Here is a 12,926-nt window from a genome sequence, read left to right as displayed (position 1 = left end):
CACCACACATAAATTCTTCCATAATTCTCAAAAGTACTCCACAAGAAAAGCACCTATTTCAGCCAAGATAGGCCAAGCCAATTGTTGTTATAAAGTCATTATGCAAGGCACATAAAATCCATTAGATTTTCTCCACAGACATGTGCATAAGGTCCTCCATGAACCTGTGATACATCGAGCAACAGAGGCACACTAGCAACTCCTATGTTCAGCTCAAAAGTTCAAGGAATAACTACACTGTCTGTTGGAAGACCATATAAATCACAAAAAGAGAGAAAATAGAAAATCAGTCTGCAACCTGCGCCCTCATAACCAATAATATATGATGCCCTAATTCTGGGTTCTCCTCAAAATCCCTGAAATTTTTGGGTTTTCTTCACAAACACTATAGGATCTCATTATGATCACATGCAAACTGAAGCACCTACCGAAGTAACAAAAACCAGAAAAAACCAGAGACCGCTTGTTGATGAAGCAACCTCATGTATGTTAAAAGTATGTGTTTATGCCAATCTAATATTGTAGGCAAGTTCTCCATGATGTGTTCTACCTTCACCTAGTTTGCATGTCAAAAATACCCACAAGAAAGTGATATTGGATAGGGCGATGTAAAAAATGAACATACATCTTTTTGAAAATGAACATTCTCTCTCTCCTTTTTGTGAATTTACAAGGCCATGTTGGACATGATTGATGATGTTTTTTGTTGCTTAGCAGCTAAATTCTTCACTTCTGGCATTGAAACAAGCATTAAATAGACTTTACCTATAAGACCTGTAGAATTTAAGAGCCCTGCCTTAAATTTCCCAAATTGAGACAGGTGCCCATTATGGAATATGCTGCCTTGTCTGCAAATATAACATGTCTTTAGTCTAAAACCAGAATGTGAACAAGTAGAAGTGGTTGTTGTTCTAGCAGTGGTTTCCAGGATTCAGAGAAAGTTTTTGAGTATGCACTTAACATTGGCACATTGACTAAAGCCCAAATCTGCATTTAAAAGTTGCATTCGAAGCCCTCCCACATGACCATCTAAGGCACTACTATGGGAGGAAACATGTTGAAATGATGAAACACCTCCTTTGGGGGTTTCATCGTTATGGAATGGTGAAACACCTACTTTGGGGGTGTCATTGTTATGGAATGGTGAAACACCTCCTTTGGGAGTGTCAATTTGCCAAGAGTAATTGGACATTCATTCAAGACCATTACTATATTTTTCTTCAAGAAAAGCTTCACTGGTGTGCCACATTTTTTGGAGATTGCAATTATTTGGTTTGGTCATCCTTCATTGGGATTTGACAGTGCTCAAAAGTTTTTGCCTTATTCACCCTCTGGAAGATTAGGTATAAGTATGTTTTTGAGCCATGCCTCTGTTGAATGTTCATTTTTTGCACCATATGGGTTGATGAGGTACATCCCAAGTTGTTGGCCAAGGGTGCCTTATTGATCAACAATGTTCAAGCTCTAGATTATATATATTATTTTGACTTTATTTCAGCTCTGCAATACCCATACTTAATTTTCTGGATTTAACTGTTTCAAAGTAGCTCTGCAATACTCATACTTAATCCATTCTGGATTCCTGCTAAGAACTGAGGTGATCTACCTCCTACATCCAGGAAAAATTCAGAGTTAAAGAGCAATTCTGGGAAAATCCAAGACAACAACCCACAACACGGAAAATCTGGGAGAATGGGGACTTTTCAATTGCAAGGAAAATGATAAAATTGTAGGTGAAGATGTTCATTTTACGTTGAATGGAATCAAGGAGAAGTTCTATCTTTCACTCAGAGCTTGGTTATGAATTGAACTGAACTGACCTTGCTCTTCCTCATTCTAAACCTTGGAAGGTTCCTGGTGTGGTTGGAACTTGGGCTTGATTCCTTCCAACTTAAGAATCTTGCTCCTCTAATTATTTTAGTTTTATCTGGTTGGGCACCCAACTCCAAATAAAAAAAATATAAGGATTGGGGCTCATCTAATTACACAATGAAGCTTGGTTATGAATCTCAGGTCTTCCTTGACAACCCTCCCCCATGTCCTCTTTTTTTAGAATGTGAATCTCCCCTTCATTTTTTTGAAGCTTAGCGCCAACATTATCTCAATTCATTTAGAAGCAAGCCCCTTTTAAACGACTTTAGATGGCACTCCCCAAGTATGTGTGTTGGAAACCTTGGCATACATGTAACAAAGCTATATTCCAAGACATTTAGACTAATCCAACACTAGTAGCTGATAGAGTTAAATCCCTACCAGCGAAACATATTTGAATCAAATGCCCCAAGTTATATCGGCCTTAATTCTTGGATTCATATGAAACAAGATGGATGGATGAATCCAATATTCATCCTCAACTTTCCCCTTGTCCTCTTAGGAACAACACTGGAAATTATCCCTCCAGAGAAAGTTATCGAGAAAGGTTAACATTTTGGGATTCATACATCCTTTCTTTTGACAGGGCTTTAAAAAAAACCTAGTTGTGACAGGTGAGGGGGGCATTAATTAGCCCTAGTGGACAAATTTAGCGAGCCTATTCCTCGAGTTTGGGCACATCTTCAAATAACCAAGCAAAGTTGTATGCACTGCTACAAGGTATGAATCTTGCCAAAAAATCCCCAATTCACAAGTTAATTATTGTGGGAGATTCCAATAATATCACAAGGCACATAAATCTCAGCACCACTCCCTCAAATCTAAATTTATAATCCATTTTTACAATCCCTATGTTCTAGAATATCAATCCATCCATGTACTCTGATATCTCAATAGATTGATGGACCATTGGGTAACCTAGCAATCTCATCCACTAAGAATGTTATGTGGAATAATTCCACCCAAATCTGCCTAGTTTCGTAACTCTTGTCCATGACCCAAGGAGACAAATCTACTAGCTAGCCAGATGAACAACCGGTCACATTGTGGGGGGAGGGGAGTTTGTTGGTGCATAGCTTGGGGATCCGACATTATGAAATCATTATGAAAATTGCAAGGAATATGTCCTTCACTTTCGTGAATGCCACTAGCAAATACAATAAAAGGATTAACATAGGTTGGTATCCAATTATGGCATGGGATATTGGTGATCAAATGCTCTACAAGCAAGAGGAACTACAATTCATTATCATGAAATTAGTTGGGCCATGTATTTACAGATGTGTGAGCTCCATGAAAAACCTAATTGGTCCACATGGCTCAGAGTGCACATTAAATATTGTCAGGTGTTTGGCTCTCCACCATGCTAAGACCCCTCTTTCTATGGCCACCATCTATTCCAATTTCAACAATTGGAGAGACAAATATTTTAGGTTTCCTCAACTTTGGAAAGTTGGTTTGAGCTTACAGGTGGTTCGGATTTGGAGTCAAAGTATCCCATTGGCTTCAGTATCAAGGGAATCAAAGATGAATAATTCCTATCTCTGATGGCACTCTGGCTAAGCTTAAGGATCATATTATGGCTTTGTATCTATGTTTGGACCTGCTAGCCACCCAAATAATGACAACAACTGAGATATTAATAGAACACAAGAATATGATTAAAGGAAAAATGATGAAACAAAAAGTTTGAGAAGACGGTTGGAAATTTTGCAAGTGGAAGGTCACATAGCTCCACTTACAACATCCTTGGTAAACTTGGTTTTTTCTCCCCTAGCAACCCTGTCTAATTCAACTTTGGTTGCCTCCTCAGACAACATAGATACTCTATTTTTTTAATGATATGCATATAGTGTAAGACTTGATATGTAGTCAAAATGTGTAAATACATGGGTGTTTTCTAAAGGGAGTATACCTTTAGACCTCCCTGTTATTTTGTATTTTGGTCATGGGTAAGAAAATGTGTCAAGTACAGTATCTCTTTAGATTTTTTTTGGATAATGACTATACTACATTTTCTAAATCTAATTTTGTTGTGCTTTTACATAGACGTTGTTTGTAGGTGATTGAATATACTCTCGGTATTACAATGGTTATGGATTGTATGTTGTTAATGGAAGAGAAAAGTTAGTTCAAAATGAGGAAGGAATACCTACCACAATTAATAAGATGAATACAGCTGAGACTGAAGGAGAAGCTTCAACTATAGATGAAAAAAACATATGTCAATATAGAAAGTTTGGATCACTATACCCACATTGAAGGATCTTCAACAAGGCTTGGAAAGCACCTATCGAGATATGCCACTCCATTTGGAAACAAAGTTTATTCATGGTGATGATGAAGACATTCACGGGTGGATAGAGGAAAATCATCCCAAAGTGATTGACCTTGAAATTGTAAGAGTAATAACATAAACCACCATCAAGGCACAAATAGCTAAACAAGCCTGTCTTTGTAATGTCCTCAACGAATTAATGACCAAGGGGACTTAGTATCCTATTTGTCCCCATAGGCTATAGTCCATTAAATAGGGGATAAAAACCCAAAACTTACATTGGGCGAGTTTTGGGTAAGCTGGACGAAAAAACCCAAAGTTGGGGCTTTGAGTGTGACGCACTCAACCACTTAAGGAAGTGAGACCCCTCATAGAAGTATATAAATTAAGGAGGCTTGGATTCAATTGGAGGCATCAATTCATTCTATCTTGAGCAATAGCTCTAAGGGTTTTAAGACCCCATTTTCTCTTGCCAATTTCGGTGATGAAAAATTCCACCCTAGTTGGTTTTTCTTCTCCTTTTACCTTTGTTCAGGCACAAAAATCTTTTGAAGGGAAAAACGGATTGTTCTGGGCACCTTCTCCGTGGCAGTAAGTTCCTTTCTTAAGACAACCAGCTCATAGAAGCATCAATTCCTGAAGCAACGAAGCTCACTGGGATCATTTTGTGGTAGGGGGTCCTTTCCTAAGGCATCCAGTTCATGCGGGCATCATTTCCCGAGACAACGAATCCATTTGAGTTTAATTCAGTGACACGAGTCAGTCTGGGCATAGCAAATCAATTGAACAGTGAGGTTCAGCTAAGGATCCCTTGCTCTAAGTCTTGGATACAAAGACGTTTAGTTTTGGGTTAGGCAGCAAAGTTGCTTTGGCATCAATCTTGGATTTCAGGCATCCTTGGTTTGAAAGTAGCAGCGAAGGGTCTGATTGGGTGGTGTGAAGGATTCAAGATAAAGCGAAAGCTAAGAGAAAAAGTTTAAACCGTCATTGAAGCAATCTCATCAATCTGTTCCAAACGGGTTCTCGAAAAACCTATACAGTGGCTACAAGGACCTCGACGTCTGGGCTTGAGATAACAGTTTCCATAACTGGGAGCTACCAGGAAAACACGTCGAGGCCTTAATAGAAAATAAACTACCATGAATCAATGAAACGGAAGCCAATTGGGACACTAAGACCATATTAGATTATTTTTATTGTTGTAGTAGGGCTCGCTAAAATTCTACATTGAATTAAAGCCTTGGGAAATTAAAGTGGTAGACAGGATCAATTGTTTTGAAAGTAAATGCCATTGAATTATTTGCTGACGAAACTATAACAATAATATATATTATTTTCCTGCAAAATATTTGGAATATCTATTGATTCAAAATAAGGTTGTAACTGTCGAATTGAAATGTATTGTTCGACCTACTACTGACTGAGGAAATATATTATTTAAGTGTTTACGAAGAATGTCTTGTTCTTACTTCGTGAAGTGTTAAAAAGAAAATTGTTGAATTGTACCAACTGTTTAAGAACCCTATAAAATTACCTTATCACACTACAATGGTATCATAGCACAAGCATCCCGCCATCTTGTGGTGTATACTAGTATATGCCTCCTGAGGATACCAGCGACGTCATTGTAAGAAAGAAGAGGAATACCCACCATTTCGCCATGGGAGAGAGAGTAGAACATGACCTTGCTATCTTATTCAAGGAATTGATACAGGGGAAACAACAAATGAATCGACTATTGCACCAGCAAGGACAACAAATGCTTCAAGGACAACAATAGATAGCTCAATATTTGACCCAAGGACAAGAACAAATTTCTATGTTGAACACTCACCTCACCAGACAACCAAATGTCGTTGCTACCAATAGGATGACAACTGAAGGAAGTGGGCATTACAATCTTGTCCCACCTAACAACCCAACCAGCAGAAAAAATTTCTTAATTTTGAAAATGTTGTAATGAGAGCACCTCTCGGCTCCTCTTTTGTACTCTGTTCCCTCTTTTGTCTGGGTCGTACTGTAAATACAGCCTATGCTATGACCAGTACTTGCTTTTTGGCAGGGTTTTGTGTCGGGTTCTTTCCCACACAACCCTTTTTTGTAATTTGTCAGTTTACCAAGTAATATACTATCTTATTTACAAAAAAAACCCAACCAGCAGAAAAATAAGTAGCCAGGCACTTCTACCTCAATTTTCAAACAACCAAGTGCTAGCAGGCCAAGGGGAAATTGAGCCAAATCAACTCCTAAAAAATTATGTTCAGGACTACGCACGATTAGAGGAGGCCACTCGAGCAGCTATGTCCTTCAACGAATACAGTAACTTCCGATATAGGAATATACCTCGAGGACAGCCCAATGGAGAGCTAGCTCGCAAGGTAAGTAAACTCCCTTTACCTTCCTTTGATGGATCATCAAAAAGTTCAGTAAGGGCTTGGGTACAGAAATTGGACACCTACTTCAGGCTCAACCCCATGGAAAAAACCAATGCCATCCAATTTTCCACTCTACACCTTGAAGGAGAAGCCCATGAATAGTGGTACCATGGTTTGGTCACATTAGGGCACACAAATATTGTTTCTTATGAGGATTCTACACAACGCTTGATAGACATATTTGACTAGAAGCACCTCGACATCCATTTCAGGGAATTAGAAATGCTAAAACAAACAAGGTCACCAGATGACTTCATTACAGAAGTTGAGAGAATTGTTGTAATGGTGACAAACATATCATAAGAAAGATTAGTCATGCTTTTCATAGAAGCCTTGGTTGAACCATTGCATGGATGGGTTCGGGCATTTAACCCATCCACCTTCCAAGAAGTAGCTAAGAAGGCTCGAGATATGAGCAAAGCCTCTTCATCCCAAGCCCCAGCTAAACCTTATATTCCCCCAGGAGATAAGGAGAAGAATCCTCCCCAACAAGAAGGAAATCGAAGGAATAGTTTAGGCGATGCAACTCGAAATGAGCTCAGACGTAAGAAGTTATGCTTCACATGTAAAGATCCGTGGGAGCCAGGGCATCGTTGTATAAGAAAAGGGAGAATTCGTTATATAGAAGTCATATCCGATGATGAAGATGAGGAAGAAGCAGCACCAACATCAGTTAATGAAGGCCCACCACAAGTAGAAACCAAAGAAGTGGGAACTGAAACTCCTAAGGTAGAGCCCCCTCAAGAGGAGAAACAAAGTTTTTTTTAGAAGATTCAGATGACTAAGTGTTTACCATGTTTCCTGTGCAGCAGTGTTGGAAACAGATTATGAAGAGAGATAGTCTTGCAGAGCAAGGTTGTTCATGACTACACAGAGGTAACAGTGGGCCTGCTTTTTGAAGAGCACATGGTTCCATTCCAACCAAATGTTTCGTGCTATGATCAAAGGGAGAGATTTTAATTTTTTTGAGTGCTTAGCTTGAATCTAAGTTCTTAAACAGTCTTCCACTATATTTCCTTGTCGACTACAAGCTGGCCCCTCAAGATTTTATTATAGAAATTCCCACTGTAGATCAACAAATTATGCAATAGACTAAAGCAAAATACTTGATCTACTTCTACAACCAATTTAGCGAAAGCTTAATCAAACATGAGCAACATCAATAAGAACACATATAACTGATAAGAAGGAATCAATCACACATAACACAAGATATAACCCGGGGAAAGCCTCAGCCTAAAACCCCAACTCTGTATTATCATACAAGTGGAAATATAGCCAATATTACAAAAAGAATCAGCTCAAAAGCTATCCTATTCTCTCTGCAATACCTCTGCTGCTCATAGACAGTCAAATGCCTCTATCTAACCTCTGGTCTGCCCTCCAAGCCTCCTATTTCTTTGCGCAATTTTGATTGGGGTCTAGTGCAGCCAATTGTGTGAATTGGCCTCTTCACACACTCACTAACCTCTGATCCAACTACGCAGTCCTGAAGGAGATAAATCCTCATCATGGATGAGCTTCCTTTATAAGAAAAATATTCATCCAATTGATAGTACACTATCCCTTCTCTGATCTCCACTGGGTCTCTGTCTGAACTGACATGCATGAGTTATTCATGAGAGAATCTTCAGTTATCTGAAGTGCAACAGTTATATGCAAGCATGCATTAACTAACTGAACTCACATTAATTTAAACAAACTGTTTAAATCAATCTAACTGGACTTGACTCTGTTAACTGAGCCAACTAATTACAACTTAAATTAGAACTCATCCTTATCTCTTTAACTGATGGATAAATTCCTCAATTAATAGAGAATTTGTTGCATGTCCTCACATAGACTTCATGTTTTATTTTTCACAACTAATTAACTCATGATGAGTTAATTAATTTATTTTCAAACAGCTGTTAAGTTCAAATTCGAATTTTACTTTCTATTTTAGTCCAGGGACTGACTAAAATTGGAATCCATCCCGAACTGCTAAAAATAGCAATTCTATTTTTAGCACTTCCATTTTTCATTCCTTGTTGCCCAATCCAACACTGGTACCCAAACTGCTATTTACAGCAATGCTATTTTTAGCATTTTTTGTTGCCATTTTCAACACTCCCTCTCAACAAGAAAGGCATTCAACTCGAACCCGATCCTGTACCTTTGGAATGTTCTGCATGCAACACTTCTACCAAGCGTGGTTGCTCCAGCAACTCTCAGGAAAAAAAAAAAAAAAAAAAAAAAAAAAAAAAAAATCCCCACTAACCTCTCTGTTGGGCTAGAAACATACTCTGATGTTGAAGCTCTACCTGCTGATGACAAGTGCTCCCTCTATGACCTCTGAGCTGCTGCAACACTCCATGCATCTCGCACCGTTGCACACCTCTATGTGCCATCCTGCACTGGTGCAACACTCCTGTGCCTCTCGCATTGTTGCAACCTGCTAGCTTTACACAGTGCTGGGACTCCTGCACTGTAGCTCTCTCTGCTGCTCCATCTGCATTTGTCTCTACCCAATCAGTCAGTCCTGCTACTCCTCATCGGGGTTCCTGTAGCAAAGTCGAATCAAAGAGGTTGGGTACCTCAAGGATCCTGCCCCTATTCCAGCCTTCTTGGGACGATCACTCCACATTGCCCCACCTCCTACCTGGAGGTATGGATGCATGTGATCCCTCTGCCCACTTGGCTCAAAATTCCCCCCTACTGGAGGTCTCTGCATGAGTGGATGCCTCCACTCGGTCTCCTCTCGGCTTCTCTAGTTGTGGCTACTCCACAACCTTCTGAAGCTGCTTCACCAATTGTGGCTCCTCCACAATTGTCTAAGACTTCTTCTGGCGCTGCATATTGAGAGGTAATTTACTCTCCCACTCAACCACCAAGTATCTAACCTTTGTCTTGCTCCTCAAGGCTTTGCATGCATCTTGTACCTCAAGTTCATACAAGTTCTTGGCTAGCACACCAATCTGTTTCCACTTTCCCGCCATCACGAAATTTTCTGGAAAAAGAGCTGATTTTAAATCAGCGATATCTCCCTCATCCGAACTCCGATTCAGCCGATTTTTGTTTTGAATTTGGGTCTTTTTCCACAAGGAATCCAAATCTGCTATTTGATTCTGAAAATTTTGTATAGAAATTTTCATATCTTCTCTGAAAACTCTCGGTCCAAAACTCAAAACTTCGAAATCTCCTCTATTGTATATTGTTCTTCTCCTTTGATCACCTTTGCTCTGATACCATGTAGAATTTTTCTACAAATCAGCCAGCTCTGATACCATGTAGAAATTCCCACTATATATCAACAGATTATGCAATAGACAAAAGCAAAATACTTGATCTACTTCTACAACCAATTTAGCGGAAGCTTAATCGAACATGAGCAACATCAATAATAACACATATAACTGATAAGAAGGAATCAATCACACATAACACAGAAAATATAACCCGGGGAAAGCCTCAGCCTAAAACCCCAACTCTATATTATCATACAAGTGAAAATATAGCCAGTATTACAAAAAGAATCAGCTCAAAAGCTATCATGTTCTCTCTGCAATACCTTTGCTGCTCATAAACAGTCAAAGGCCTCTATCTAACCTCTGGTCTGCCCTCCAAGCCTCCTATTTCTTTGCGCAATTTTGATTGGGGTCCAGTGCAGCCACTTGTGTGAATTGGCCTCTTCACACACTCACTAACCTCTGATCCAACTACGCAGTCCTGAAGGAGATAAATCTTCATCATGGATGAACTTCTTTTATAGGAAAAATATTCATCCAACTGATAGTACACTGTCCCTTCTCTGATCTCAACTGGGTCTCTGTCTGAACTGACATGCATGAGTTATTCATGAGAGAATCTTCAGTTATCTAAAGTGCAGCAGTTATATGCAAGCATGCATTAACTAACTGAACTCACATTAATTTAAACAAACTGTTTAAATCAATCTAACTGGACTTGACTCTGTTAACTGAGCCAACTAATTACAACTCAAATTAAAACTCATCCTTATCTCTTTAACTGATGGATAAATTCCTCAATTAATAGAGAAACTGTTGCATGTCCTCACATAGACTTCATGTTTGATTTTTCACAACTAATTAACTCATGGTGAATTTATTTATTTATTTTCAAACAGTTGTTAAGTTCAAATTCGAATTTTACTTCCTATTTTAGTTCAGGGACTAACTAAAATTGGAATCCATCCCGAACTGCTAAAAATAGCAATTCTATTTTTAGCACTTCCATTTTTCATTCCCTGTTGCCCAATCCAACATTGGTACCCAAACTACTATTTATAGCAGTGTTATTTTTAGCACTTCTATTTTTAGCATTTCTTGTTGCCATTTTCAACATTTATTTCCTTCCATACTGCCAATGTAAATGGACAATGTATAAACAGGTGGTCAATGGATTTTGAGTTTTCCAAAAAAAGTGGGCATCTGCTTGGTCCATTGAAAGATCTTTTCTGAAGAATGTCCCATATAGGAACTTTGTTTTTTAGGATGAGCCATATGAACATCTTGGACTTTGGAGGGCATTTAAATTTCCACAAGTTTTCCCCCATCAAGGGTTTTCCAAGGTCCTGGAGGACTGCGCCTAGTGATATCCTGCTTTTAGAGACTAATCGCCTAGAGGATTGGGAGACCAGATTAAGAGATCTTCATTCTCAGATATTTTTACCAGGGATTGCACCAATCTGTTTATATAATTCCTCCAATCATCCACCCAATTTCCTTCAAGGTGTAGTTTTTCTGCTTATCTCCAGCCTCGGAGTCCATCGACCAGATTTCTCACTGAGATTTAATTTAATGCACATGGTGTATAACATATTTGCAGCAGATTTGTAATTATTGATCTAGATGTTCTTATAGTTTATCATCTTTCCATTTGGCTGAAAATGTTTGTTTTTTATAAGAGTTAAATGTAATTCCTCCAATCATCCACCTAATTTCCTTTAGGGTGTAGCTCTTCTGCTTATCTCCAACTTTGGATTCCATAGAAAAGATTTATGACTGAGATTTAATTTAATGTGCATGGTGTATAACATATTTGTTGCAGATTTGTGATAATTGATCTAGATGTTCTTATAATTTATCATTTTTCCATTTCGCTGAAAATGTTTGTATTTGTTTGTATGGCAGCCAAACTTACTTGTAAGAGAGTAGCAAGCTGCGACAACGCCCTGTGTAACAGACAAAACCCTTTGAAACTGTAAATTGCTCCATTGCTGCAAGCCCCTTGTCCCTTGGCCAACCTCTTTGACGCTCTCTGCCAGAAGCCGGGCTAAGACCTTCAAACCCTCATGCACCAGAGCTTCATGAAGTCATATTGACAGATCTGCCAATCCATCGTTCTGCAAATTCCACCAAGATCTCACTCAACGTCGAATTGCTCCTGCCTTTAGTTTCGGTGGTGAAACTCCTTACTTTGGCTCTCGAACAGTCTTTACCTTTGTATTTTCCCTGCTGCAATTTCATTGCACCTTGTTAACCGATAAGCCATAGCAATTTAAGATTTAGATCCAAAGCCCATTCTATAAACACTACCTGACCCGATCCCATTCCTCTATATTGTGATAGGCCAGTATGTGAAATCATATTGCATCATGCATCATACTGCTAAAGCTGGAGAAATGGTGTAAGTTCTTCCTTCTTTTCGCACGCCTGTACAAATTAGAAGCAAATTTCTACTAAACTTACAGGGCAACCTTGAAAGAACACCCCCGAAACCTGAAAACCCCCAGCAAATTCAATAGCATTTTAGTTAAAAACCAAAAACAGAGAAAATGGCTCCAAAGCACTCTTTGTGAACCTGCGTGGAATTTTGTTTGTCAGTTTGTGAACCTGCGTGGAATTTTGTTGGTCAGTTTGGTTTCCTTCTGACTCTGTTTATTTTCAATAATTGAATGGCGGTGAGAGCAAAAGACAGACATTTGAAAATGTTATGGCAAGATACCATTTTTCCTTTTACATTTTGTTTTTAAGTTTTCTTTTAATTTTTCCCTCCATCACCTTGATTTTTGTTCATATATCAAAGAAGTTTTTTGCGTTTTAAACACCTTTTACCCAAAAAAAAAAAAAAAAAAAAAAAATTTATGAAAAAAAAAATTGTAAAATAAGAAGAAAAAAAAAATTAATTCATCTCTTAAATTATTTTTAAGATTTATAATGCTTGTATAAGTTTTGGAAGCTTTTTACCTTTTTTAAGTCAATAATATAATTTACATAATCCCTTTACGATTATATTTTAAACATTTATTTCGTTGAAGATATTTTAAACATGCATTTTTATATCACAGCAGAAGAACATTAGCAACAAATTTAAAATTATTTTGTGATTAAATTGGTTAT

General features: G+C 38.3%; 1 long non-coding RNA gene across 3 annotated transcripts in view; it reads right to left on the bottom strand.

Moving 5' to 3' along the window:
- The window catches only part of LOC149209755 (uncharacterized), a 67,400-nt gene extending 54,906 nt beyond the window's left edge, over positions 1-12,494 (bottom strand). For all 3 annotated transcript variants that reach the window (XR_016252880.1, XR_016252881.1, XR_016252882.1), the window contains exons 1-2: positions 12,420-12,494; positions 11,728-12,387 (exon numbers count right to left, since the gene is read on the bottom strand). This is a non-coding gene — a long non-coding RNA (uncharacterized LOC149209755). The remainder of the gene's footprint in view (positions 1-11,727; positions 12,388-12,419) is intronic.
- Positions 12,495-12,926: the final 432 nt, after the last annotated feature.

The sequence above is a fragment of the Pinus tabuliformis genome, chromosome 1_2 (assembly GCF_031772625.1).
Source record: "Pinus tabuliformis cultivar Carrire ecotype Pingquan chromosome 1_2, CPIR1, whole genome shotgun sequence".
NCBI lineage: Eukaryota > Viridiplantae > Streptophyta > Pinopsida > Pinales > Pinaceae > Pinus > Pinus tabuliformis.
The sequence above is the reverse complement of the archived record's forward strand: the minus strand, read 5'-3'. Positions and strand labels throughout refer to the sequence as shown.